Consider the following 7070-nt stretch of genomic DNA (forward strand, 5'->3'; position numbering starts at 1 on the left):
TTTTACTAGAATGGAAGGAAATGACGTCAAGGCGGTTACTAGCGGGCACGCTTTTAATGAAAGCCGAGAAACACTCTCGTGGGGTCAGAGAAACAGCGGTAATTTTATCTTTAAATACCGCATTTGCACAATAAAGCACGTTTTGCTTATGACCGAGTTACGGACAATGTAATTATATGATGTTTATATTTGTCTTTCTATTTTGGTCGGAATTATTTGTTTAAAACGTCTCAAGGCTATTTGAGTTGTTACTTAATTATGAAGCTAGCTATCAGTGATAAATAAAACAGTTAGCAATTCATTAAATAATAATCAATTAAGATATAAAAATCAGAGAAACTGTTCTGAGTACTAATTCTGTCACAGTTTTCGATTTTATTAAAAAATCAATTGATGTCTATCTCGTATTAACTGTCCTATCGCTGTTTCATTGAATGCTTTACATTCCTTTTTATCAATGTTATTTTTATTTACGCTGTTCGTTAATTTAATGGCTCCTTTGTTCTTAGTAGTTCGGAAATGGAATGTAAAGTGCATGGTACTACACTAAACACACGTCTAGTGTTACTTAATCTAAAACGGAGTACTTGATATTAGTATTCAGTGTCTTTTAGTAAACTTTTGAATGTGTTAAATTAGTTGCAGACTTTTAAATGAGGTGATATATTTCAATAAATTATAATTCCTTCAAATAAGTTCAAGTGAGTGAGTGTAACTGAGTGTGAGTGGTGACTCAGGAAGAAGAAAAATTTGTCCTGAAAATGAGAGTAAAACAATTTTCTCAAACTTGTATCAAGAATATGGACTCTTTACCTAAAGTACTACTATAACCAATAATCTAACTATAATTAGGAATCCCAATTTAAATCTTTGGATTCTAAAACTGTTAATTTTAATTTACCTGTTTGACTACCCTCATCTTAAGATTAAAAGTAAAGGCCAGTTACTTTAGGTTTTTAATAAGAAATTTCATGATATCAAAACAATTCTTTTAAATTATTTTTTTAGCTTTTTTTTTACGCGTAACAATTGCTACTTAATGAGATCTAAGATTTTCGCGAGTATTCATTTAAATGAAACTAGTATTATTCGGATTTACTACGCGGATTTTATTTTATTATTATTATACTAGTTTCATTGAATTGCTACTTATTTTGTAGATACTGTTGATGGCTTAATATATTCCTATGTATTCGTTAATTTGTGTAATGAAATAAAAGAACCTAAATATCCTAATTTTTTTTTTGAGTATCTAACTTGGAAATGAAACCGAATATGGTAAAAGCACTTCTTTATAAAATCTTATTCACTCTAGTCACCTTTAACCTTTTTACACGTCTCTACACGGAGTCAAAATTCGTGACTTAATACTCAGCAGTATCTACCCGAACGTGACGACATAAGCTCTGTTTTGGAGAGACAAAAAAGCCGCTCTTCCATAACCACTCTATCGGACCCTTTTTGATCTCAGCTTTCACGAGATCTGGACTGCTACTATTCCATAATGGGTGTGTTAACTGTGTTACTAGGAAGTCCCAACAATAGCTGGTCGATAATGTACAGCCATTATTTTCGGTCACTGAGAAAGTTGTTGCTTTTTAAGTGTGTCATGAGGGTTGTTTGACAAAACAAACTAGTTGAAGAATATTGGGTTGTCACGTTTTTTATGACACGTAAATGTGTTCGGAGTTCAGCATGAACCATTTTCGATCATAAATTAATTTAAAATCGATAATATATTTTGTTTTAAACATTATTTTTATTTTGGATACTAAAACTGTTAAAAAATTAAACTTATTTATTTTAAAATGGATTATTTAGTATATTGAATTTAGTAACTCTAAATGTTATGTTGTTTAGAGCATTTTTTGTTATCCCTTAAAAACATATGTTTACATTATGATGTACAAAAAAGGGCTGCTATTAACAAAATGATTAAAACAATTTACTCTCATACTAATAACAAGCGAATGGTAACCAACTTTTAAGTACACCCAATGGTATACCTTGCTTATTGCCAGAACACGCGATTATAGCTCTTATTGTATTATGATAAAGATCAATTTAACTTGATATGGATTTTAATGTCGTGTTGTTTGGTGAAATGTATTTGGGGAATATCATTATGGAACATGGCGGGTAAGTATTTCGTGAGTGAGAGTCGTTAATGCTGAAAATAGAAAAGATTTGATGGAACACATTTTATTTCTGTTGTGACGTAAATTTTAATTTAGGTATTGGTCTCACTAGGATTTGGAGCAAGAATTTTACATTTACCTGGCCTTTATTATTTAATGATGTGATTTTATTATACCAATGTATATATAATTTGTTATATTTCTTAACATCACTTTATAAACGTACAAAAAATACATGACGTTATTAAAACTTATACATAGAAATAAATACACAAATCCTTTTTGTACAAAAACTATCACTTGGAATACTAAATGAATTTCCCGGCACTACATCTGCGTGGAAAGTGAACTGAAAGATTAATACCTTCAAAGAAGATATACGATCCGATACGAAATATATTTAAGTGTAGAAAGACGAAGACTATGTAAAATATCCTTAATGTAATATTAACATATCTTTCACAAAAAAAAATCATACAGCAATTTGTGTATAAAACATTTGTGCATGAGAGTTAAAGATTCGATACATTAACAACATAAAGTATAAACCACTTATTAAATAGAAATATAATAAAACATGGATTTGACGTCCCCTAGCTATCATTTAATAATAAAATAGAAACCAAACAAAATAAATTTTGTTATATATATTTAACATGACATTCTTATATTCCGTTTTCCCAAATATTTTCACATTTTCAGACATTCATGAGGCGGTTTGACTCGGATTCCCAAAAGATATTGCAATGAAAATTCCTTGTATATCTCTTTTATCTCGATTCTATCCAATGTTATTAAAAGTCGAGGATATTGAAATATGAAGCTGGCGACAAGCAGAATCTTCTTCAAAATTTATATCACAAACCGGTTTGAAACACATTTTTTATTGTTCTAAACTTTAAATTTCATAATAATATATTTGGAAGTTTTACGATAACTGTATATAATACAATGTTTATTTAAGAATACATTAAAAACTTTATGTAAATATTAAAATAAGTTTTGTAATGTAATATAATGTGCAATGTTGTAACAGAAAGTGGTATTAATCAAAGCGACGGACAAAGTGTAGGCGCACTTACCCGCTAATGCAGCCTCGCACCTGGTAATGCTTTTCTTTCTTTATTTTTTAAGTGCACTTTTTGCCGCACCGCTTTATTGTAATAAGGGAGCACGTCTGCTTCGAGATACATTAACTAGGTTTGTTTTTTGCGGTGAGTGAAATATTATGAGTCTCCACAAAAAATACAACTCAATTTTTGATTGCCTCGTTTGTTGTCTGAGGTACTTATTGAATATTTTTGTTAAACTTATTTTTCTACTATTATTTTATTAATTATATTGAGTAGCTACCAGAGGTTCGAGGAAAACTTACTTATATGTATGTATAATATTGTAAGAATTACATATTAAAACTTTTAACCTTCACTTAAAATTACATGATTGCCCCGATGTTAGCATAGCAATGCCATTCCATTGCTTGTGTGGTATCAGGAATCTCCTGGTTCACACGACTTGCTGTTCGTTCCGCGGAGTTAGTAACGTCACTCGTTATATGATATTTTATCTATACAACGATGTTGCCCCGGCGATGATCATTTATTTGTTAATATGTTGCGCGTACTTAACATACTGATTTCATTATTATTTACGTTCATAAACTATTTAGACAAACTATTGATATAAACTATGATATAAATGTAATTATTGTGATTAATCTTCGTTATCCGCTTCTCAATGTTGGTTGTAATTATTAAAACTAATTGACTGACATAAAGATAGGTCCATTTTATTATTTTCCCCGGGATGGGTGTCATCTGCATAGCAAATGACACCCTCGTCATATCCCGGGGACGGAGCTACAAGGAGGCGGCGCGGCTGGCCGAGGTCGGAACTGACATCGTGAAGCCTCGTCAGCCGCATAGAAGGTTGGGGCTTCGGGTCAGAATTGACAAGACTGAAGCCCTCCTCTTCCGCGGGACTGGGAGGAAAGGTCCTCCGCCGGGTGCCACCCTCCTCATAGAAGGAGGGAGGGTCAGGGTGAGCCCCACCATGAAATATCTGGGGCTCACCCTTGACGGAGGGTGGACCTTCGTGCCCCATTTCAGGGAGTTGGAGCCGAAGGTCATGAGGACGTCAGGTGCGCTGGGGTAATTCCTTCCGAACCTCGGAGGTCTCAGCGCAGCTTGCAGGCGGCTATACTCTGGGGTCTGTCGGAGTATAGCCACGTACGGTGCTCCCGTTTGGCCCGGGGGTCAAGGCCCTACTGCGCTCGGCGCAAAGGGCACCCGCGGTGAGAGTGGTTGGGTTAGGGGATACCATACGGTCTCCTAATCCGCAGCGACGGCTCTTGCTGGCGATCCGCCTTGGGATCTTGTAGCGTCGGTTCTCGCCGAGGTGTTCTCCTACGTCTTGGGTAGAAGGTCTCTCGGAGAGAACCCTTCGTCAGAGGAGATCCGGGCGGTTCGCCGGCAGGGGGAGTCGCGCTTTATGCGAGGGGAGGACTTGGCGGGGCAGCCGTACGGTAAACGTACAACGGCAGCGCTCCGTCCGGTCCTAGAGCGTTGGATGAGGCGGAAACGCAAACCCCTCACTTTCCGTCTGACGCAGGTCTTGACCGGGCACGGGTGCTTCGGTGATTACTTGTATCGGACGGCCAGGAGAGAGCCGGGAGGAGGCTGCCATGAGTGCGGCGCTGCGTTGGACTCGGCCCAGCACACCCTCGAGGTGTGCCCGAGATGGGCTGCGCAGCGCCAAGACCTTGTGGCGGCTCTCGGCGGAGTGGAGTTGTCGCTTTCGAGTATCGCGGAGAAGATGCTCGAAAGTGACAGGTCCTGACTGGCGGTGTCCTCCTTCTGTGAGACAGTCATATCCACGAAGGTGGCATCTGAGCGGGAAAGGGAGAATGCAGTCGATGCACCCTCCCTCCGCAGACGACGGATGGGGGTGCGCCGGAGGCGATATCAACACCTCCAATAGCACCCCTGCACTATGGGCTGGGGTCGGGCTGGTAGCCCGGCTCCTGTGAAAGCCCGGCGTCGTCGGGGCGATCCTAATTGCCGAGATCGCCCCCTTTCTCCGAGGGAGTAAGTCCGGTCTTTGCCAGCACCGGCCAGTCACGGGTGGGCCCTATCGCTGACAGATCCGGGGTGCACCACCATAGCAGCCTATGGCTTTCGCAGTGGTTTTAGTGAGTAGGGGCCTGCCCAGGCCGAGTCTCACACATCCTCTCCGGCCCCACCAAGACCGGTTAGACGGCTCGCAAAAAGAGTTTCCCTGCGTCATCAAAAAAAAAGATCCATTTAATTTAGAGATCACAAGGTCACATTCAAGTAAGAAAATAATATATTTTTGTTATTCTCGTCTGGTAGATATCGTAGTCGTAGTTATCAATATTAGTAATAAATGTAAAATTATAAGTATCGCTATTCAAGAAAGGAAGGAAAAGAAACCAAAGAAAACAGAAAATAAATTTTATATGAATATATATATTTTTTTATATCCTTATATTAGGATTTCTAAAATACTCAATATTACTTGAAATTTTAGATTGTCTTTTCAATCATCTCGCGATCAACATAGAGAAATTACGAATGCAATTGCCTTCATTGATATTGTGATTTAGCAGAAAGGATCATTTTTAAAATTGGAGCATCGCTGGAGCTGCAGCTTCCATCGATGGAATGTTTTCACAGTTGAAATTTATTAACAGTGTACCTACACTATATACCTATATAAAATTATTTTTCATATTTGGCTTATATAAATCGATACACATTAGGTTATGCTTACCAATTTTGAATAATTAAATCCTATATCTCTTTTGGACACTAAATATTTAAAACGGTTTGCCATAGCTATTAATGAATCGAAAATTAATTATTTATTCAACAGTTTTGAAAGGTGTTTTCTTCTTTCTAATGAGTTTATGCTATAAATCATGCTTAAGTATACAATATATAATACATAATGAGATCTAAAACTTCCGCGAGTTTTATTCATTTAAATGAAAGCAATATATTTTCGGATTTACTACGCGGATTTTATTATTTTAAAACTACATAATCCCGACGTTTCGGTTACTTTTCAGCAACCGTGATCACGGTTTTAAAATAATAAAATCCGCGTAGTATATCCGAAAATATATTAGTTATTTAAATATATAATACAACAGCAGTCAACTAGGTTTTGTATATTTACACGGCGGATCTTCAACCTTTAGTTGTAGACTTTCTTTAAATATAGACGGAGGGATACGCTGCGACCTTCCCTGTGACCATAACAAAGGTTTGAAACAATTAGGCTGTGTCTGGGTCTTTTTCAATTTAGATTTTGAATATTAAGTTTACCACCGGCTTAACATCAGCCATAAACAGATGATATGAAACTGAATCACTAAACTTTTGGGTATTAAAAAATATATGTATTTTGAAGTTTTCCTTTTATTAAATATAAAGAATTATACTGAAGAAGAGTCTAATTAAGATCTTAATTTCATTCCTACTATGATTGAAATACTAAAATAATATTTTTTAAATTCAGTTAATTAAATTTTTTATGAAGGCAAAAAAATACAACCAATATTTTTTATCTGGATAAAGGACTTTGTTAATTTTAAATAAAATCTATATTTATAACAAAAAGAACAAAAGATATTTTATTAGTTTATATTCATTTAAATTTTTATTTTTGTTCGTATGAATTTCTGTATGCATATTCAATTTTAATCTTGCAACAGAATAATAAAGCAGTTCTCTATCAGAACTGAGTAGAATGAAATTTTGCATAGACGTTTAATTTCGATGACTACGTTATAAGCTAGGTGACCTCATTCTCAATCTAATATCGCCTAATACACCCACTACATAGTTTAAAATTAGTTAGTTGGTTATAATTGAACTGTTTCGGTTGCGATGTCTAAAAGTATTTTCT

The sequence above is a fragment of the Danaus plexippus genome, chromosome 8, assembly GCF_018135715.1.
Source record: "Danaus plexippus chromosome 8, MEX_DaPlex, whole genome shotgun sequence".
NCBI classification, from domain to species: Eukaryota; Metazoa; Arthropoda; class Insecta; order Lepidoptera; family Nymphalidae; genus Danaus; species Danaus plexippus.